Source organism: Varroa destructor, unplaced genomic scaffold, assembly GCF_002443255.2.
Source record: "Varroa destructor unplaced genomic scaffold, Vdes_3.0 BEIS01000004.1, whole genome shotgun sequence".
NCBI classification, from domain to species: Eukaryota; Metazoa; Arthropoda; class Arachnida; order Mesostigmata; family Varroidae; genus Varroa; species Varroa destructor.
The window spans coordinates 4,426,310-4,448,599 of NW_019211457.1; the positions used below are offsets into that span (position 1 = coordinate 4,426,310).

General features: G+C 40.3%; 1 protein-coding gene across 1 annotated transcript in view; it reads right to left on the reverse strand.

The window, feature by feature from the left end:
• The window catches only part of LOC111249128 (uncharacterized), a gene marked incomplete in the record, with an annotated part of 16,991 nt that extends 13,956 nt beyond the window's left edge, over nt 1-3,035 (reverse strand). The window contains 1 exon segment of the mRNA XM_022802555.2: nt 2,368-3,035.
• Between the last annotated feature and the right edge of the window lie 19,255 nt (nt 3,036-22,290).

The following is a 22,290-nucleotide window of genomic DNA, read 5'->3' on the forward strand; positions in this document are numbered from 1 at the left end:
AAATTGGTACAACCGTTTTTGAGATGATCCTATATATATATATATATATATATATATATATATATATATATATATATATATATATATATATATCGAGAGAGAGAGAGAGAGAGAGAGAGAGAGAAAAGGAAGCCTTTCGCGCGCTGTCTGTCGACAACAAAAATGCATTTATTTGAGGTTTTTCCACTGCTAGAAAGCTTATTACCCACAAGACATAAAGACCGCAGAAGTTGTAACGATCCAAGCATATTCTTCAAAATCTGACTGAAATCCAACTATCGTCAAATGTTTTCGCGTCAGATAGATCTGAGCCAACGAAACCGACAGTATGCATCCTATTATAAATTTGCTATGCAAATCCACGAGGTTTTTCATGTGTAACGTATCTAAGCGAGACCTTAACGGGTCTATCGCCCATTAATACCTAATACAAAAGTAGACCTACACTAAGAAAAGCTAAAAAAGAGTCTAGAGATGGAAAGGTCCGAGGTGATCATATACAGAGGTTTTTATGCACACGTATACGTGAGCCAATGACGAATATCGAGGGATAGATATAACGAGTTTTTGATTATGTCTGTCTATCGAATTGGTTTACGAGTAGGTATTACCTGTTTGAGAAAAGTCAGTTTTCTATTTGCAAAGACGAGAGGCTTTTATCTAAGATTTACGCCTCTTTACGTAGAATACTATTTTTCAAATTTAAGCGAAAAAAGACAACACCGCAACAATACATAAAACTGCCGGATTACAAGATAAGCATATATATATATATATATATATATATATATATATATATATATATATTATACATCTATAAGTATATCTCCTTAACGATTCATAAATAGCTATATCATTTAGGTAAAATAATCCATAAAGAAATATTTTACTAAAATATAGAAATTTATTATTAAAACACCAGTAGTGAAATAACTAAAAGTAAAAGAGTTTCGTGTCTAAGACAAACAACACAAATAGAGTTCAAGTCGTAACAGCAAAACCAGCGATAGAAACAACGATATCACTTATTCACCGTATCGCTCTTCGGGCTAATATCGTCACTTCATTGTCAGAAATGTATATTTTTTCTCTTGGATCACACGTGTTGTTAAATATACGCCAGTGTTGGGGCTCGAACCACCGTTCCGGGAGGTTTCTAGTCAAAAGTTTAGGTCATTAGGCCGCTGTAGCGACAAACACGAGCATGAACGAGAAATAACTATCGAAACTGTCGCCGAAATAACGCGTCGCGCAATTGACAAAATGGGCCATGAACCTCGACAAAACATAGTCATTTTGAAAAGATTCCTTCCATTGTCCTTATGGCGGCCTCTGTTTGTGCCATGTGTGATTCAAGTGTATTGTAAATCTCATTCAGAAACCAACTAGATCACTCTTCTTACAGGTAAAAACACATTATGACGGACTAGTTCAATTATTGGTATTGATATTATATATTACTTACCCAAGATTTTTCGCTTTGATGGACATCTTTTCTACAAAATCAACAACGAGAACCAATCTATCATATGTGATGTCACCAAGAAATAGTAGCGCTGCCTATCATGACACGATCAGGTCCAATAAATGTTCCATGTTTTATATCCGCTATTGACTTTAAGCATTACTTCACATAATATAAGTGCACCTTTACGCGACCTGTATTGTTTAGCATTTTTCTTAGGTGTGGCATCTCTCAACTCAATAGCAAAATTCTATCAAATATTGCAAAAACGTAGATACGATTACCGACTTCAATGTCCAGTAAAAATTTCGGAGACTAGTCTATCATTGCTTAAACATGTCCATCCAGAAATTGTGCGTCAGTACAATTGCCCAAAATGCTACACAAATCAGGCCCTTTCGTGTGTTTAGTCACTAATTGTGCTGGCATAGATGAGATCTGGCACAACACGAACTAAAGTACTTAATAAGCGCAAAATAAGTCAAGACTCGTAATGCCACAGCCATTTAATGTCAATAAATATTAATCAAAAGCTTGCGTTCGTTGCTATTCTTGTATGCAGCAGAAAAAGCACCGAAATAATAATAATGTGCCTTTCTTGACCTCACTCTCCACAACTTCATAGAGAATCCGCTCCGTTGAAGTTCACAACTCCCGAAAGCGATTGATCGTCTCTAGCATACTACATTTCCTGATTTACTGCTATGGGGAGAAGCACCGTTTGCACATCATTTACTTCAGGACGATATTCATTGAACCTCGTTTTATCGTTTAGATCCAACCCGCGCACATACACGGGAGTCAATACCAGAACAGCAACTTAAATGAAAGCAACTGACATTGATCCTATATCATTGAGACGCCTGTCATCGTCGTCGTTTGGAGTTTCGTTCGCCACTGACCTTAAGTTTCGTATAACTGTGTATTCCTTTGGTACGATCAGTTCATATATATGTCGGTAAAATGCTTCTGTCTTTAGATAATCTCCCTTGTAATCTCGTTGTCAGCACAAAGAAAAAATCAGCCATACGATCTGAGGAACGTGCTTTTTGCTCGAGAATAGGTTTTTTTTTTATCGCGTACGTACGAACTGTCCGAAGTACGTATCGAATAATCAAATTAAGCATGATAAGCATAGAAGTCTTAGTCGGGAATCGAACGCTGCTTGTCGGCCGGGCGTTTGCTTCATTCACCTCCTTTTGTTCTATCAAAGCTTCAGTAGTAATCTTACGTGGCTTAACAAGTTGACTATTCCTCCGCGTCTCCGTTTTCGCAGCACGGGTTCTTTTTTCGAATAATTAGAATTTCTCATGCAATGGCTGATACTGGTTGCACAAAAAAAGAGCAACGATCTTGTGAGTATAACTATTAGGTAGCTAGATAAAGAGAGCTGGGTCACTGACTAAGCTAGACCAGTAAGTACTTATGATTGTAATTTATCCTACGACGCTACCGACAATACGCGACGCTGAGCGTTGTATATAAAAAGAAAGTAAACAAAGTGGTTCATCGTTCGAACGTTCACATCGAGTCTCTGGATTCGAATTGCCAGTGACTTTTTTTCAGCTTTTGCCAGATGTTGTGCTTTGCTGATGGGTCGTTGCGACCGCTAGATTTGTCTTTGTACGGGCGGTCGGCTTAAAGTGGAAAGGGCAGGCTGTGTGAGAGAAATTCGGAAACAGCACGGCCTACGCTATAACAACATAGTCGAACGTATACTCTGAAGCTGCACTGTTTACCAGTATTCCGTTTACTTTGCTAGGAAGTAACTGAGAAAATTTCATACGCCAGTCTCGATGCGTGCCTTGTTTAGTTTACTTACGCCAAGTGTGCTTATACCAATCGAATTGTACGCGCATTCGAAGCTTCGCCTGAAGCTCATATTTGTTTGTTGTGAAGATATATTTATATCAGAAACAACATTTGGAGATATGGGGCACACTAAATACGAATTACAAATTAGCGTATATTGCAAACGATTAGTTAGGAAAGAAAGCTGATGTACCGCTTTTAGAAAACGATCTGAATATTTTCCGCGCACGGTTATTGTTTGCAATCTCATTTGTCGCAGTGATTTTAGGAGCTATGGTACAGTTTGTATAAAGAGTTACCGACTTTGAGCTTAGAAGAATTATTTGTAAGGTCCACTTCGTGGAGTTGAGAGAGGGATCGAGGATTTTACTTATTAAAATAGCGATGATGTAAAAGGCAGGTTAATTTTGTAGAGCCTAAATGAGCATCTTCAATGTGACCGCTCTACTGATTATTTTTGCAACCTTTAAGCATAAAAGTTGTGCTTTATGTATGCCCACTATGTAGCAATGCAAAGATTTAAATAATCGTATGGTCCTGCACAAACAAATACAAGCACCCGTATTTTTTTTAACCAAAAAAACATCAAAAAATTGTATTTAGATATGGTGTGCTTGATTTGATTACTTCGGACGTGTATTGACTGAAGTCCAATGACTGAATTTCCCAAGTAGGACATACGGCCGAGAGTTACACATTATCAATTCTGTGGTTGAGATCAAGCGTTTCTTTTTTTTCAATACTACACGTTTCTGATTGGCCAACCGAATATGTTCTTTCGTATAACAATGGGCCACCTCAGCAACTGCATGTTGAAGCGTGCCGTGGGCACTTTTGAGACCCAGATAGCCGACTTTCAAGCCATTTACATATTAAAGGTAATTAACTTCGGGTAGGATATTTTTATATATATCAAATATGAAAATTGTACATAACAAGGGAGGCGATCTAATTTCCTTAAGTGACGCCAGAAAGGGCAGCCAATCGGAAACTCGCAACATTTCTAACCTTTACACAAAAGTACTGTCAACTTTAAGGACTAAGAACGCAGGAGGCCATTGTAAAGTGGGCGGGTGCTCAGATCAGTAGGATCCCGTGATCCACTCTATCCGTGAAACTCTTCTTATCTTATAATCTGCGGCTATTTATGTAAATGGCTCGATCGTGAGCAATCTCTAACATTTGCGTGCAAATAGACAATGGGTAATTAAACCACGCTAGGCGAAATCACGAAAGTACATATTTTGAATGAACAATTAATATGTAAATTATAAAAATTTTCTCAAGAATACAGCTGGAAATTGAGCGCTAAAGAACAGGACGGTAGTTTTTAATGCTGATTTTACAACCTTTTTTGGTGTAATGACAATTGGGCGAAAAGGTCTGGGACAATACCATAATGGGAAGATTTGGCGAAAACGAGGCTTAAAGATTCAGCAGGGAGAATTGTCGGGTATAGGATTTGTCCTTGCCTCAAGCTGAGATACTAGTCTAGATATATGAGGTTCAAGGATATCAATCGAAGCGCCCGGAGATAACATGGTGGCAACTGCACGGCCTACAATGTTACTTGATAACACTAAGAAAATAAGCGAATGGTAGAATGAGGTGAAATAGTCGGCCAAAGTGTTCAGTATATTAAATGGGGTGTATGTGGTAGGAGACGACTATAACAGAAATGGAAGCAACTCAGATTCTTCTGAGAACGGATGAGGATCACGGGCATCAAGCTTAGACCCTGCTAGAAATCTAAGTTTGTGATTTTGCGGAACGCAAAAATGGAGCCTCATCGAGAAGAATCAACAAAACTGTCGACTGAACGAATCAGACCCCATTTCGAATGAGAATCAAAATAGGCAGCAATTAAGAAACTTCGTACGTGTTTATCACATAATTACAGATGTTGAAAATGACCTTCCTGTTAACTTCGCTCTATTATGCCACAATTAATTTTTTCGAAATTCTGCTGATTTATTGTAGATGGGTAATTGGTATTTTTCAGCAGTACGTTGAACAATGTGACACTATGGTTCGTGCCGATCGCAGAATCAACAGGTGACAAATTACCTATCACCTGTTGATCTGTCAATCAACAGGTGACAGATCTGTTGTTATCTGATGTCAAAGAAAGCTCTAGAATAGACCTCTATGTATGTGGCGTTTGTAATTAACCACATCGAACTGTTGCGAGAATAATATTTGACAAATGGTACTTTTTTAATGTTAGAGTCGAAAATTCTAGTAAATCTGGAAAAAGCTGGTTATGACTGTATAAGCATTGGACAATTCGGTTTTCAACATTAATGATGTAGCACTAGATACTACACATTCTATAAAAAGGAGTTGATATATTCGGCCGGTGAGACAATAGCTTATATATATATAATAATATAAATATATAATATAGTTCTTGGCTAACTCTTGGAGCTAATTTTTCGTCCCATGACGAATAATCATCTTAGAAAATATGCAAATTATTACTAATTCAACATTGTGTTGAAACCGACGCTTGTAAAAATTGAGTAAGCGTTACGCATAAATGATATCCAGAGCATTCGGTTTAGCGGTGAAGCAAGGGTCGAAGTATGTACACTTTAGTCGTTTATCTATTGACGATCGTCGCGGGCGTCACCCCATTTGGGGCAATAAGTTTATGCTGCTCGGATGTTTGCATTGTGAACATCTCTGTCAACTATGAATAGTACTTTATCCAATAGCAGCTGTCGAAAGAATGGATTAACAATAGTATCAAAAATTGAGATCTATTTCAGTGGCGAAGCTTTCTCCGCAGACGGAAAGGTACAAGGACGAGTATCATGTTGTATGTCACCATACTGATGGAGGTTGCTAAAATTTAGGTCTTATAAAGTTACGAAAACCGGATGCTCCGAGGCCAGGGGCTATTCTCTACACGAACACCTGTTTTTTCAAAACTCGTACGACGCGGGCAGAAGGTCGGTACCGGCATCAGGTGTTTCGATTACGGGTGCACGATGGTGCGTATTGTTGCTCCGTTTTCGTTTCAGTGAGAGCGAATAAACCCGGGCGGAGTGTTGATCAGCATTAGAGTTTCAACAGCTGGTGCCGACTCGGGCGGAAAAATCCATCCATTCACGAGCGGACGAAGCAAACTGGCTATCTGCATCCAAATCAAATAATATTCGATTTTGGTGTTAGGCAAAGGGGTTGGGTTTTCTTTCTTTCCTGCAGCTCATTTCTACAGGTAGCCGGTTCGATTTTGATAGATGTTAAATTCTGTGCTCTCGTGATACGTTAGTCGGTAAAGTATTTGGCTGTTTGTCTTTGGGACAAATAGCGGTCTAGACGCAAACGACCACTTCGTTTGGTGCTTAACGGCGGTGCCGGATCTAACACTCGAAACACATTGCTAGATGCCAAGTTCTATGTCGGACGTGGAACAAGGTTCATCAGATCAGACATTTGACGTAAAATTAATACAGAAAACTACTGGTAAAAGTATAATAGCAAAAAAAAAAAAAAAACTCGTTTGAAAAAGGTCAGTTGTTTGTTTTTAAAGGATTTATGTAAGTTTTGTTAGTAGGCACCGGGCCTTACTTTTAGGCGCTTGTCATGATATAGTGGGGGAATTTGCGTGAGCCCTCTGGCTACAGTAATATTTGACCTCGCTTAACAATGAGTATATTCTTGTTGAAGGTATATTCTAAACATGTATGCGCGAACTGAAAACAGTGCCGAGTTGTAAATATACTTTGACACCGAATCAAAGTATCACAAAGTACATACGCGGAAGAAGAAAACCGCATTGAAATACTCTCTGTATCATTGCAAAGCCTAAGCTATTAATAACGGTTGAATAGAGAAGCTGTTATCGCGAAAACAATAAAGAAATTAGCTATAGTGAGCTCTTTCAGAGACTGGAGATTCAATTTGTTCACACAGTCTCGGAAGTTAGCTGGGCGCCGACAGCCATCCGCTCTCAGGACTAAAGGTAAAGTGGAGAAACCTGAGGAGGAGGAAAAAAATTAGAAAAAAAGATCTAGATGTTTTTAATATAAACAGTGCTTATATTAATGCATTAGTTGAACATAAATAACATGTGAAAAAAGCATGCTGTAAATACATCGAAGAGCTGGAAAAACTAAGATAATACGTTCTAGGAAGAATTTACTATAAACATAAAAAAATGACCATCAAATTCTATTTAATATTTCAAACATTGCTGAAAAGATACCGCGAATCTCGAGGAAATCACAATATAGCTTACTTACTTGAAAAGTTTATGTTTCCTTAATTTTAATATAAGTTAAGATCGTTCCCTGCGTATATGACGGACTTAAAACATTTCTGTATACATTATAATAAAGAAAATAGATAAACCTTCAACATAGATTTCTGTTACTTACCAGGTTGGTAGTTAGACCGGTTACTGTACAGAAGAGCGAGTTAATTTTAATCAAGTTAAGGGATTTTATATAGAAACACAGAATAATTGACAAAAACGATTTGAATAATACGCGAACGACGAGTGACCACCGATAACCAGTGAATTTCCCGTCATTTTTGAATAATCGTGCGAATAATTTCCCATACCCATAAAACTAAAATTGATAATGAGCGAGTTACAGGTAAAAATTCAAAATGTCTGACAGAATTTATCAGGTCATGTTCATTTGGTCAACTCGTGACAATTAAATAATGAGCAAAATAGCGGTAGTACTTTAAGGTAAAGTAACCTTAAAAAAGGAGGAAGGTAAGTGAGAGATTGCTTTCTATCAGTCTTTTCTTTCTACTTTATCTTTCCTATCCTTTGTAAAAATGAGGGCATTTTGTTTTTATTTACACACAATTCTTTGATAAATCGAGAGTATATGCAGGGCTATAAAGCTTACCAGAATAAGTAGTGTATACTCAAAACTTATCACATTATCAGTTACCTGGTGCGAAGGAGATGGTCCGGGATGTCGGCATGTATGTGTCATTACAAATCTCCCAACACACAAGGTTAGAGAGGTTAAAAAGCATGGGCAATTCTACATTTGTCAATTTTGATCAATTCTCTCTTTGGGTTCGTCTGCTATTTGTCAATATTAAGGACCTTTTATCCAACTACCGCTGTTGGTACCTACTTACTGCGTGTACGCCGAGCACACTGCCTATCACTTCATCAATTGGCTACGAGAACTACGCGTAAACCTTAACACCACGTCCTTTGGTAAAATTGTCTATATCAATCGCAAATATATTAAATATGATTGTAGCATACTATCAACGACAAACAAATAACTTTTTTTTAATTAACACAAATGTTGTAGATGTAGTAGTGCGGTCGCCGTGATAGCCTCGTAGCATATGCCCGCTAATATTAGAGATACGTTGTGGTGTAGGTTTGAGTCTGGGCATGGGCGCATTTTGTTTCGTGCTGGGATAAAATGTCTAACGATGGTGCCGGACGTAAAACTCGAAACATAGACACACGTATGAGTGCAACGCAAACGCTACTTGTATATGTATATTAGAAAAACTCGAAAGAATACACTGCGCTGCCCAACTAATTTTAAGAGATCGAGAATTTCGCATAGCCTGCCACCGTTAGTAGACGAAACCTAGCAAATATTTCCATGAGGTATTTGGCTATCTGCGACTATAAGCTCATTGAAGCTCCTAGGAAAACAATAGGGTTAGGGGCAAATATGTCGGTTGGCACTGAAAGTCAACAGTCGCTTATGAAACTTTTGCTCTTCGAACGTTACAAGGTTGGTTGACTACCTGGACGATTAGTATAAATACTGGGCAAGGAGGCCTTCAGCAAAGCAGTAGTTTACTTATGGTATAATTACGTTAGAAATAAAAATTGGGAAATAGAAGGTCATAGAGGAAGTAAGTACACTTCAAGCTGTCAAACGAAAAAACAGATTGTTGAAATCACGGAGTCCTTTTTTTAACGGAACGTAGCATGGATAGTGTCTCCTTCTCGAACCAGTATGATACTCCTTGAAAATACTTAAGTGCGATTCTAAATTAACTAATTCGTGTGCTCGTTATCTACTTATATACGATTTACTCTAGTTGATTATTTACGCTACTAAAAGTTTTGAAAGGCGGGCTCCCCGCAGAATCGCCTTGACTTCGCTTTCGGTTACGTTTCGGTGCTTCATCGCTGACTAAAAATGCAATACATCTTCTTGTACTTACAGTCAATATTGTGGCGCAAGAATGGCCAGCTAAAACTAATTCACTTATGTGACAATGGGATGGAAATTTTTTACGTAGAAATCTATGTATTAATTAATATGAATTAAATAAATAAATGTAATTTATACTCGTATACTTAATTGTCTATTGCCATGTTAAAAATGTCGTTTGAAGACTTGAAATTTAACATAGTATTTTACGTAACGTTTGTGGCACCAATCAATTGATTCATAAGGTACGCAAAAAACATACTAATAAATCATTATTGAAAAATAAAGCAAAATCATTGCTGGGATAGGACACAGCGACCGGACGCCTGTAAACTATCAAGCAATCTATTATTGGGAAAGGACATAGATCTGCAATAGGTTAGGTAGGATGCGGATCAATCTGCTGTAAGTTTAAGTGGCGTTTACAAATACAATTTTAATTGCATGTGTATGATAAACTGTGCTTATGCTACACTGTATAGGAAGCTATTAGTCGTTGGTGAAAAATAATTGAAAATTGCGTCTATAGAAACATGTATATATATATATATAAATTATATATAAATATATATATTATATATAAATATATATATTATATATAAATTAGCCTTTTATCTTTGCACATGGAAAATAAAAAGTGCTCAAAGCAATCTATAGGAGGCACTCTAAAATATAAATATTCGGCGGTCCGTCTTAGGGTTTCATACTGGGAAGAGTTGAACGTTGCGATGCGGCCCGTTCAAAACAAGCTTCTTGCTTAAAGAAAGACGTAGAGTAAAATGTCTATTTAGTTAGTTATGAATTGATGGCAGTAATATCGTTTTTGTTTCCGACAGCATCCAGCATAATTGTCCGCCCTGATAAATTAGATCCCCGTGAGAGCTTAGTGGGTAACGTATTTGCCTGCTAACCTTAGGGACACGTTTGGGCCCAGGTCCGAATGCAGGCAGAAGCACGTTTCGTGCTGAGAGCTAGCGATTCAATGGAGTGCCTGACGGCGATGCCAGACGTAAATGTCGAAACACAGAGATATATTATGATATGTACAAATGTATCTGTAATACAATGTAAAATGTTAATCTATACATATGTGCTAATGGTATGTGTTTCCTTATTTGTCTATTTGTGAAAAATGATTTAGATAGAGCGCGTGCATTGATCTGATTTTTCATAGGTCTTCCAGCCTGATTTTGTTTCGTAGGTTGTACTGGGGGTTGACTGCCTATCTTGGGAACGCAGCATTTTGTTCGCCGCATTCTCTTCGTTGACGCAGTTAGATAGGCTGAGTAGTCACACGAGCTCAGAGGATTTGGACTAAGGCCCTGCGCGTTGTCCCTACTGCAGCGCGTTAAGGACTAAAACTGCGGACACAAGCACGGGGCAAAGTTCGCGGATTTGCGATGGCACAATTATTCATTTATTCATAGGGGAAGGTTTGACTATAACGAGCACTGACTAATAAGCGAATCCGTGTATTGAAGCGTAACTTTTTTTTAGAGTACTTTCGAATAGAAATGAGAATCTACCAATTACTCGATATCCGAAATCATCTAAAAACTACCTTGGATTTTGCAGAAAAATTGCCAAGCAATATAGCAAAAATAGCAGTGATAGTAATAAATATGCTTGCAGAGATGAATATCCAAGCAAGAGAATGGGGTCAGCACGCGCGGTTGAAGCGCCTAATATTCTAGAAGTGCACGCAGAAATTGCAATATAGGCGTGAAAATGCATGTCGTATCATCATCGTGCGCAACATAAAAAGCTTTTTACCCCTTTTATTCTAGGAAGACAGAGGGTTAATGTATTATGCGGCGCAGATTTTACTGCCGAAGTATTTGTCTCGTACGGAAAACCCCCACCTACCAAGTCCTAGGCTTCGTACGTTTGGGCCTTAGTTAACATCAATAGCTGCCGCTTGCCCGTGGTACATCTGAAACATGGCCTGAACAGACAGAGTCGACGGAGGAAATTGCCCGCAACTTTCTAACGACACAGTAACCTGGTGTCGGCAAGACGGTTCAATGAAATCAGATAGATAAAAAATACCGACAACGTTACAGTCTACGAGAATGGGTACGACACCGACTGAGTTAGCTACTCGCAAGCTGATATTCGTTTCCGGCGTAGAATTTTGATCTTGTAAGTGTTCGTTATTACTGGAATAGTCTCTTTTTTTCGTGTGTGATTTCCGTAAAATCCGTAAGAAATAAGATTGTTACTACAGCGCTCTAAAGTTTTACGTATATGCTCTTTACTAAGTAACGGTTTCATTAGAAATTAACAGGTTGTTTTGAAGGTAGGTGTTGCAAAGGCATATACTATTATTAGCGGTTAACCCGGGGTCTGTTAATAGGTGACACAGACATTTTTGCTGGTGTTGTTTGGTCTGCTGGTGGCATGGCAAAATGTGATGCTGTGTGTTGTAAGATGCCATTTCCCTCGGCGTAGAGCTCTCATCAATATCCCTGCTCACGGCACCAATGATAAAATATTTTCAAGGGACGTTTCCAGATGAAAGAGCTCTGTGTTATTTTGCCGCAGGTGCTCATAAGCTATACGATAAATAATTCTTATATTATTGAGAGTTCTCGTAAAGCTCACATCGTACGTTTTTGATTTACTATTTCACTTGCAGTATTATATAATTTCGCCGTTACTTCTGCGCGGCCTAATTATGGCTATTGTGTAAAAGGCTATAAAATCGTAGTACAAAGCGTAGTCATGTGACATATTGTTGTGTCGCAATTTAACGTATTCTGAATGGGTCCCAAAAAATAGTCTGGTTTCTGTTGCTACTACGAATAGCTCGCATCGTTAGAGACTTAGCCGCGGTGTAAATAGACGCCACAGGCGGCCATTTTTGAGTCGAAACGGTACGCGCGTAATTCAATTTGATTCTTGTAACATTCGATCGTGTGACAACATATCGGAACTTTGTGTACGATATGGGCGTGTTCTTGTAACAATAAATTTGACAAATAACAGCAAAGTCGATAATAACCGTCATTTTTTTATAATCATCCCTGTGGTCTTTCTGTGGCCGTACTGAGCTTTATGGTGTCACAACTTGCTGGTCGTTAACGTAAACCTAACGCTCGTTATTTCGTACTTCACGGTTCCTTGCTCCCTCGTTACTTCTTTGGAGTATGTGCGATTTCTTATGGGATCGCTGACGATGGTTTATTTTCTCTGCAAGCTGGCAAAGGGTGGAAAGGCGGTGGGAGAAAGGGTTCAGTGAGTGCGTATGGTACAAGGTTGACGTGACAGCGAAGGTTTACTTTGGCGTTCACCGAGTCGACCGTGGCTTCCCAGAATTCTATATGATTCGTGAGTGTTTGTCTGCATGCTTTGCTTTCGCAGTAGGAGTTGCCGAAGTGTTTGTATAATTGATAACAGCTTCTCGGAGCGGTTCGTTAGGCAAAATACATGTAGATGAGTCATACCTGTTTTTCTTGTCTGCTCTACAAAAGCAATCTCTATTCTGGCGTTTGATTCAAGCTACACTTGACGCATATCGAGGTAATCGTTTGCCATATCTAGTTGGGGCTCGATTACTAATCGTGCTCGTTTGACACACGTAATGTATATATATACATGTTATAAATACACACACATAGACACTAAACTAGAAAAGCGGGATCGCAATTAGTATCCTTATGGACAATATCGCATAGAGCAACTCGACTTTATAAAATACGCATCATTATGTGACTTACTGCTAGTTCAGTCAGAATCTGCCTTCCCGTGGGTTTCCCATTTTCGCCGCCCCTCGTATTCGTTTTAGATTAATAAACAATTTTTTTAGCCTATATAAATGTGTTCAACGTTCCTTTCGAGTAAGCCTCTTCACAAACTCCCTACAGTTTTTTATACTTGACTTACTCTCATATACTTACAGATTTCTCATATGATCGTGGCCAGGCACATTGAAACTGGTACAGTCAATAAGATGTGTGGAAATACTGTAACATGAACTAATTAGGAGCAGCGCATTATCGTATATAGATTTCTTTTCGCGTAAATTGCATACTAATAAGCATCAGCTATATACCATACATTGAGACTATGTCCGTAACTTTAATTTATCTAACATTTCCATTGATTTTTAGAGTTTGATATAGCACAATATTGCCGGTGCATCGGATGCCCGCTACGCAACGCAAGCAGAATGGCCGAGTCGATCGAAGCAAGGGCCTTCTGCTTCGCCTCGAGCTTATCGCCCTCGTAACTTTGTGTCTACGTCTCCTGTATTGTTCCGCATGAAGAGTGTAAATGTTTCGTAAGACGCTAGAAGAAGAAGCGTCGTTATCAGAAGTCCATACTCCTCCCGCTCAGGTCGCTGTTGTAGCAAGCATCGCTGGTAATAATGATTTTTAAACGAGATCTGCACTTGTCGTAGTGTGATTTATGGTCCTACAAAATTACACTGCCCATACTGTGTCATACCGTCTTGTCCCGTTCGTCAAGACTAGCTGTAGCAGCAGGCGAGCTGAAGGGACCCGTGGCTGCAAATAACTTGTGAGCGTTCTTGAAGAACGTCCAGGACCGAGACTCCAATGGGTCAAATGCCAAACAGTTTTCCTAGGACGAAAAAATACGAGTGTGTAATACATTCTTGACAATTTCTTGTGCGAACCGGTTCCCTTTTTCTCTGTCTGCCCCTTTCCCTTTCTCTTATCAGATTCTATGAAGTGTCCCTATCATGCAGCTTTTTGCTAGCAGAAGAATGGGACATGTTTTTGTTACAGTGTGGACTCTGGGGTTTTTCGCTTTCTTTTTGACGACAACGATGTAATGGGAGATGTCCGTATCTTTACACACTGCTGCGCATAATAGAATTCGTCTATGCCTGTTACATCAAGATTCGGTTTCACATCTCTGTGTTCTGTTTCTTTTTAAGTTAAGCTAAGTATTAATAAGCAAGCATAAAAGAGCGAACTTGGCTTATTGACAAAGCGAATGTGTATTATCTTTATCGAGTTTTTGGTTGATCCCGGTTTATGCCTGTTATTTTTCGTGCATTCTGTTCTTTGTTGGCTTTAAAAGGTCTGTACGTTGGCAAAATTATGACTTGCCCACAAATCCCTCATTTGCCAATCATTCTGTGCGTAAGTTCATACTCATACTGAGACTGACTGTGACAGACTGAAGAGAAAATAAGTGTCAGGTCATCTCAATGGCAAGTAGGCAACAGCCGACGTAGATACCTTGGGCGTTGTTGTACTCGATAGTCCATAAGGCGATCCTTTTACGTTTGACATTGCTTCGTGCAAATTTGTAGATCAAACTGTAATTGAATTAGATGATTAGTGACTTTCTAACAAGTCTGTAACGTTTCCTTATGAATTTTCGTCGGTTTCCTTCGATTCTCGTTCAAAACAGAGGTGTAACATACGACCTGACTCACCACATCATAAAAAACACTTTTAGAGCAGATCTTCTCAAGGCGATGGATGCGCAAGTTCGGAATAATAATTCATCGATACTTTTATAGGTCACGGTCAGCGAACGGTGGTCTATGCTATATCGCAGGTTTTTTGTAATCCGTTTTGCGTTACGTTGATGGATTTACAATGATTTCCATGACGCAGTAGTTTTTGACTATGATAATTGAATTATTTGCTAAAATACCGTGCACGGCGCGCGTTAACGCACAGTCGATAGAAACAACGGTTCCTGTCCGATCTGCTCGTAAATATACTGTCGACAGAAAAATCGAAAAGTTTGCAAATCTCCCAGCTGTAGGTAACGCACCCGAAGAACTTAACGTCGGCCGAAACTGTGGGGCGCTTCGCTGCGCTGTCATAGTCGGCTTATTGATGCAATGACGCGTTTATATTTCCGGAGACTCTACGAAGAGGTGATGCGATCAGATTGTTCTGAATTTTGGTAATGGCGCCAGATCGTGCTCTAACGAGGATCTCTCCGCTAGTAGGCAATACAGCGGGTTTTACCAATCTATTCGGTTGATATTATCATAGGACGAACTTATTTTGGCGGTACCAGTCAGCGGATTGTTTGAATCTGAATCGAAGCGGCCTAATTTTGCTAGGTGCAAGCCTTGTAATCGATGCCTAGAAAAATAGAAAATCAAAACACAGGCGCGTCAGGGCTAAAGCGTATCAGTTTACCATGGATGTAGTAAAGCCGCTATTATTGATTAAATTCCATTGAAAAATATGATAGTATCATTTTCATATTAAAAAACACGAACTTCTCCGAAGTTAATACTATTCAAGTTAAAATAGTTACCAGTTGAACATACTGTCCGCCAGGCATTAACGGGAGAGAATGGCCAAGAAAACTTTTTTCGAAAAGCAACATTCTATCTATCATTTTATAGTTGTGGCATTCGAGGTCTTGAACAGCTCGAAGCCGTTCGTAGGAGCAAGCCGCTCTAAACGTATGAAAATATTATTGTGATATCTGCTTTGAGCAAGCATTATCAACATGGATCATATACCGTACAATAACGCTTCCGCGCTCCTTTGTTATTGCAGAGGTACCAAGTCTTCGCAGCCGTCCTATATAGTAGTTCTAAAAGAATTCTCTTACTTTTATCTGTTGGGAAGGGGTACTATTTGAAGTATCTGTTCTGGTCGTTGAGCCATTTCGGCACCTCTTTCATTCTGTACATACCACCGACGTTGGAGCTGTATATCATACAAGAATCAATTTTCTCAGCCGGCGTGTACCGCTTTCTCTACATTCATCTATTATAGTATACACTGTCTAAAAATGTATTCAACTTTTTTGCAGACGACGTATGAAACGTAAGCGGCAGGCATTTTCCAGCTATCCTCAAGTGCGGTGCCCTAGCGGCCTCTAGCATACACCGTATGTAGCCATTTCGGTGTACCAAGCGAAACTGAAGTTTTTTCAGGCGCGTCACCGACTTCGCAAATCTTTCGCTAATCAGAAACTTTTCGGCCAGAGATTGCTCATCATAGGCGTTACAGAAGTACGTAAGTTTTCGCAGGAGGGCACGTCGAGCGGGGGTCAATCAACATGACGCTTACGCCCAGCGGCAAAAAGGCTGGAAATAAGAAACGGCTATGGCCGGCGGTTTAGCGTAGCCATGGAGTCAGTTCTAGGGAAGCGGGTGGGGTTACGAAAGAATGAAACAATCTCACTTATTTCAAAGTGAACTAAGGTTCGTTTCACCCGATTGAAACCTCGTAGTGAACTTTTTCCAATGGGACTCGCTGGCTGTCTGAAGTTTCAGTGCGGTCAGGAAAACCTTTTCCTTTTTCCTCCGTCTCTTATATTCCGTTGGGTTTGAATAGGAAGAGAAATATTATGTGTTCTATATGGTTTTATACTAAACTCTGCTGAGTGCTAGATGTCAGTGTCAATACTAAGTGAACTGGACGAACATAGAAGTGACAACGATGGGCGTATGTGTGTTGTGCGTCCTATCTTTGCCGGCGGTCGGCGCCAATGTTGAAACCTGAAAGACGGTTGGTAGGCCGAGATTTCCGCTCGGCCTCCTCGAGCTATCGGATAACAAAGGCCATTAAAGAAAAGTCTCTACGCCGTTGAATTCGAGAAGTAAAGGATAATTCTCGAAGGTTTTTCGAAGAGTGAGTCAAAAAAAGGTGCACGATAATGCAGACAGGATCCGGTAACGTCGATTCATTCATATAAACTTGCCACACGTATCTTTGGACTTAGCTTGGGACATAGTTTCGAAGGTATAAAAAAGAGCTAAAGAAACACAATTGTAATGCAAGCGGTGATGATTCTAAAAACATAGTCAGTAAACATTTAACCATTGCTGCTGAGACAAAATCCAGATTGGGCTTCTCTAGCCGATATTACTGCCTATTGACAGCCAGGGAATTTGTAAGCTGGCCTTGCTTGTTCTTAAACGACCAAACACCTTGTTGATAGAGAACGCATTCATATACAAGTACGACACCTTCAAACTAGTAAATCGTTTCTTCCTCACTACCGACAACAATGTCAACGACGATAGTTCGATGAAACGAGAAACACATTGATAAGCATTATCTGTTGTATAGCCACATGTTGTATTCATAAAAGCTGACATTAGATTTCTGAACAAAGGCGCCCCCACACACGAAAGAATTTGCATTTTGAAATCTCCTTTTGTCCTATCGTCCTCATGACCTCCAAATAAAACTCGTACTGATCTGTTGCCGCGGATAATATGCATAAACAAGCAACAACTAGGTAAACAAGTCTGGTTGTTCCTGTGGCTGCCTGTTGACATTCTAGCCCAATGCACTTCATACCTTTATAAAATACTAGAATAGCATTTCAGATTTACTTGGCGCATGAACTACATTCACCGCATTGACTGGTAATACTTGTTTACCCTTCCTCCTTTCGATTCTTCCCCCAATAAGGTGAGGCCACAAAAGTGTTAGGGCAAGTTAGGTGGCTAATGCGGAGTGATGGCGTGGTTCAAGGTGCCCGAAGTCGAAAAGTGCACTGAGTTGGCAAGCGAACGCCAACGGCCGCTGCAGCCTGATGAGAACTTGTTCGATCTCATTTCTCGTATAAGGTCACGGGAAAGCACCTGTTCTTTAGACGATGTCACTTAGTTTGACTCAACAAATTTTTCTTGCAAAAGCAGCGGGAATGGCGCCATGGCGACACGCGCAATCCGTAAAAGTTCCTGAGTTGCTGTCTTTAATAGCCAGCGGCTGCGCAATTATGTGGGTCGACAACGAAGAGAAGGCTCTGTATGCCCCGTATATCCCACACATCAGTAGTAGTATGTAGTGCCGGTGTAAGCTTATGTCTATCGTATCTATGTGGGACTGCCAAAAGTAGGTAACTTAAAGGTAACACAAAGTCTTGTCGACCAGGTACACGGTTAAAGTACGGTATGGCTGCGTACGTCGAGTTAAAAGGATAGGAAACTTACTTGATGTCCCACATTCCTGGTAGGTTCCCTTTCATAAAACATGTTTGTTCCATCTTTGCCTTTACGGGTCCTCAAAGCGAGACGCTATTCGCGGCTATTCGTCGCGGCGCGGTCAGAAGCGGACGAAGCGACAAATGCAGCACCAGCACCTGCTGAGGCAACGAACAGTTGCCATAGCTGATAGTGCTATCACCACCACCATTCCCGCCACCTGTGGTAATCTGACAGTCAGCAGCTAAAAAAAAGGGGATTGACGATTTCCGTTCCCTGGCGCTGCTGCTGCTGAGTCAATTCCAAAAACATTCAGCGGCATTACAGCACGAACGTTGCTGGTAATTATATGCGCTTGTATATACAAAAGTGGTCGCGCCGCGGTGAAGTGGTCCATTCATACAAGATAATGTATGCGGCAGCTGAAGGACTGTGTGAAGGAGTCGAGGAAAGAACCTTAGCTGCCAATGTAGTGCAGCCTCGCCAGCGCTTCTTCTGCCTCGGACAGTGCAAAAGTTGCACAAGTTTATACAAAAAAGTGGAAAGAATGATGTGCAGCGACAGAAGCGATGCAAGGAGAGCATAAATTGTAACGGTGGTCACAGTGTTTCGAACTCAAGGTCTACTGTAGAGACGATGGCATTAATATAAGGCGTAGAAGAACCGGGCGCCGAGTATCTGTTTAACTAATCGACGTTTGCGATGCAAGTTTAAAAACATGTATATTTGTGTGTAAGCAGAATCGAAAAAGGGTTGCCGGTGTATTTTCGGACCGTGCGATTAAATAGGTGGGTCGGGCCATAGGATGCACATGCAACCATCCTAAAAGGCTAAAGCTGGCACTTAGAGACAGAACATCAGCCAGGTTGTTCCTTTTGAATGCGTTAATTGTTAAAGAATGAACGTATTTGACACGAAGCTACTATGATGGAAATGACGGGAGTCGTGCCGGTGTCTGTGTAGCATTTCGCCCTATGGGAAGACCATGGCATTGAATATAGGTAAATTAGATTTGTAATAGCTTAATAAAACAGTCCTATCAAGTTTTCTGTTTGAAAATTGTATTTGCGACACGGCCAGTATACCCAATGTTGATTATATTGTCTAATAATAATATTGCTAGCATGTTTCACCCGTGCGGGTGCTCAGCTCTGGGTTTCATGAACTAAAATAGCGGAATAACACTATCGAACGAAAGGCTTACTGTGTGGTCGATTTAAAAAAATCTCATGTAATACTATAATACTTTAATGAAAGGGTAGCACTAAAAAAGTTTGATATCTGGTGTCTATGTGAACTTCTTTTCTTGCTTATATGTATATCGACCCGTGTAACAACATCGATATCGTTCATCTGCCAAGTTCGGGGTGTATTAGATCGTTCAATAGCAAAACTAGCACCTGTCAACCAGCTGGATGAACTCTCCCATCGATATCGATCGTCCGGGTGGCTTTGTTGTTGCCATATTCATTGGAATCATATATTCTTACCGTCTGCGCAGACCTTCTTAATCCAGCTTCGAACTAGACTGCACGTCATCTCGTAGAAGAGACACTATCCTAAAGAAAATTTTAGCGAAAGTAAAAGATGACGGTTGACGCTGCCTCTTCTCAGGATATTTTACTACGCTTAACTTTACCACTCAGTGTCCCGCTTGGCTGATCTAGTGCCCCCCTCTTCGTAGTCGTCGTGTATCCTAGAAGAGACAAGACGTCTATTGCACCCTTTAGCGAGCTGCCTCAGTAATGCATCGGTTCTCATTCGATAACGTCGACCTACTAATCCATCGTAGCTGCTAGCTCTAATTTCTTTTTTAGTACCGTTACCACCTGCAACAGCTATAGTAGTCAGAGTTTGTCTATACGGGACACACGATATGCAAGCGTAATGAGTCCCTTGAACAGTTTTTGAGTAATAGAAGTGATCTGCGTGTTTCCATCTGAAAGGTATCAGAAGTAAGGACCTTACGGATAGAAGGAGGTAGTGTTGGATTAAAAGGATTCGAAATCGGGCTGTCCCTCTCTTTTTCTCTGATTTTGTTTTTTTAAAGAGCGTATACATAAGCAGATGCGTATGAGACAAGTGAACAGGTGTAACATATGCATGACTTGGGAGTCTCGAAAGGGACGTAAATGTTACTATATGCTTAGGTTCTTGAGCCCAGCTTAAAAATCATCGTTCGATGGGCTTAAGTGTTCCTCTGCGCTCCTCGAAGCACGCTTGTATAGACGCCCAATACTCGGTGCCTCCCTAGCTTATAGTTTGTTTGTTCTTGAACTATGGATCTTGCCGGCTTCGAACCAAACGTAGCGCACCCTTACGCCTGTCGGTTCAGTATAGAGGATAGGAGACGCAATAATATGAAGATGGTTGACAGTTGTAATTGCCAACCCAATTGTCTGCTTTCTCTCCGATCTCTGGTCTCCACTTTGAAAAATGCACAGATTAAGATACTACTAGAGTATTCACTTACCTGCCGCAATCCAGAAGGACAGCCATGTAAAACGTTGGCAGGCAGTTCACGCACTTGTCTCGGTCGAAGGGCAATAGAGATACCCAGATTAGGATATTCATTAGTGTTAGAAGTTGTCGAAAACGACGTACCCTCTACGCGACATGTTTGTTTGCTACACCCATCATCAGCACAGCTTTGACTACGGAGGCCGTTGCAACCCTCCAGCTCCTGTGGCAACTGAATGATGCCGCTCTGTATTATTGGGGGTAATTCGGTTCACTTCCAAGCAAAAGCTCGTGTAGAGTCGCGCATTGTTGTAAGGAAAAACAGTCTGAATGAGATGCGGATCCGTTAACGGATAACGTTGTCTTCCAGAGCAGACCTTCGTGTCAGGGACGGTTGTCTTGACAAAAAGCTTGCTTTGCTTTTTGCGCGCTACGAATCAAATAACGCGTGCGTGTTCTTACGGGTGGAAAATACATCACCGTTGTACATCAAGATGCGTTCATCACGTCAAGAACTTACGCCCAGCCAAGCCAAGTGTGTTCTGCTGGCAACACGTGCCGGTGATACAGACAATGAAGGTAGTTCAATGAAAGAGCCATCCGTGTACAACCAGTAAGTACGTGACTTAGCATAATTCCATGTACCAAAAACTCCAAAGTCTCTTTCACATCGACAAAATCCCGCGGGAATCTATGATGTCAGGTGCCTTTAGATGGGGCTTCAGGTAGGATGACTTTAGAACGAGACGAACAAATAAAGCAGACATAAAAAGATTGCATTTGCCTCTGTCCAACATCTGCGTACATCTATACCGAAGGTTTATTTCTCCCATGGGCATATCATCGCCCAGAATTTGTTTTGAGGGATTATGGTGCTTCTGTAAGTAGCTGCATTCAGTCTGTACAGCTATGACGCTGTTGGAATTATGAACTGTAGAATTATCTACTGAAAGAATTAATTGTTTCAAAGAACCCAGGTCGTGTGCTGAGCAGAAGTTGAGAGGGTGCCTTGATCAATATGAGGACGCCTCTGCGTCTTCTACTTCTATTAGCTTCGTAAATTCTCCACATAGTTTAAATGGATCTAGGCCTTTCGAGTGCGGAATATCTTTGTTATCTAAAGTTTCGGTCCCCGTTTGATTTACTATTTGGATCGGCGGTTTTTAGAATGTTCCTGTGCCTATATAGCTATAGCTGCACAGTCAGGTCGTTGTGGTCAAGCCTAAAACTGCGAAAATGGTAATTTACATTTTCTTCCGTATTCAATTGCATTGATAAAGCCATGTTTGCAGTAGCTACTTTGAAATAGGTGACTTCTAGTATTCTTATTGATCGTTTATCACACACCAATCAGGTTTAGTATCAGGTTTTATTTCGTGGGCCTATTATGTTTGTTAAGTATCTATCGCACATACTTGATCTCTCACTAATATTACTAATTGAAAACTAAAGAAGCCTTTATAGCCACTTTGCTTCTTGGCTTTTGTGATAGGCCTGAT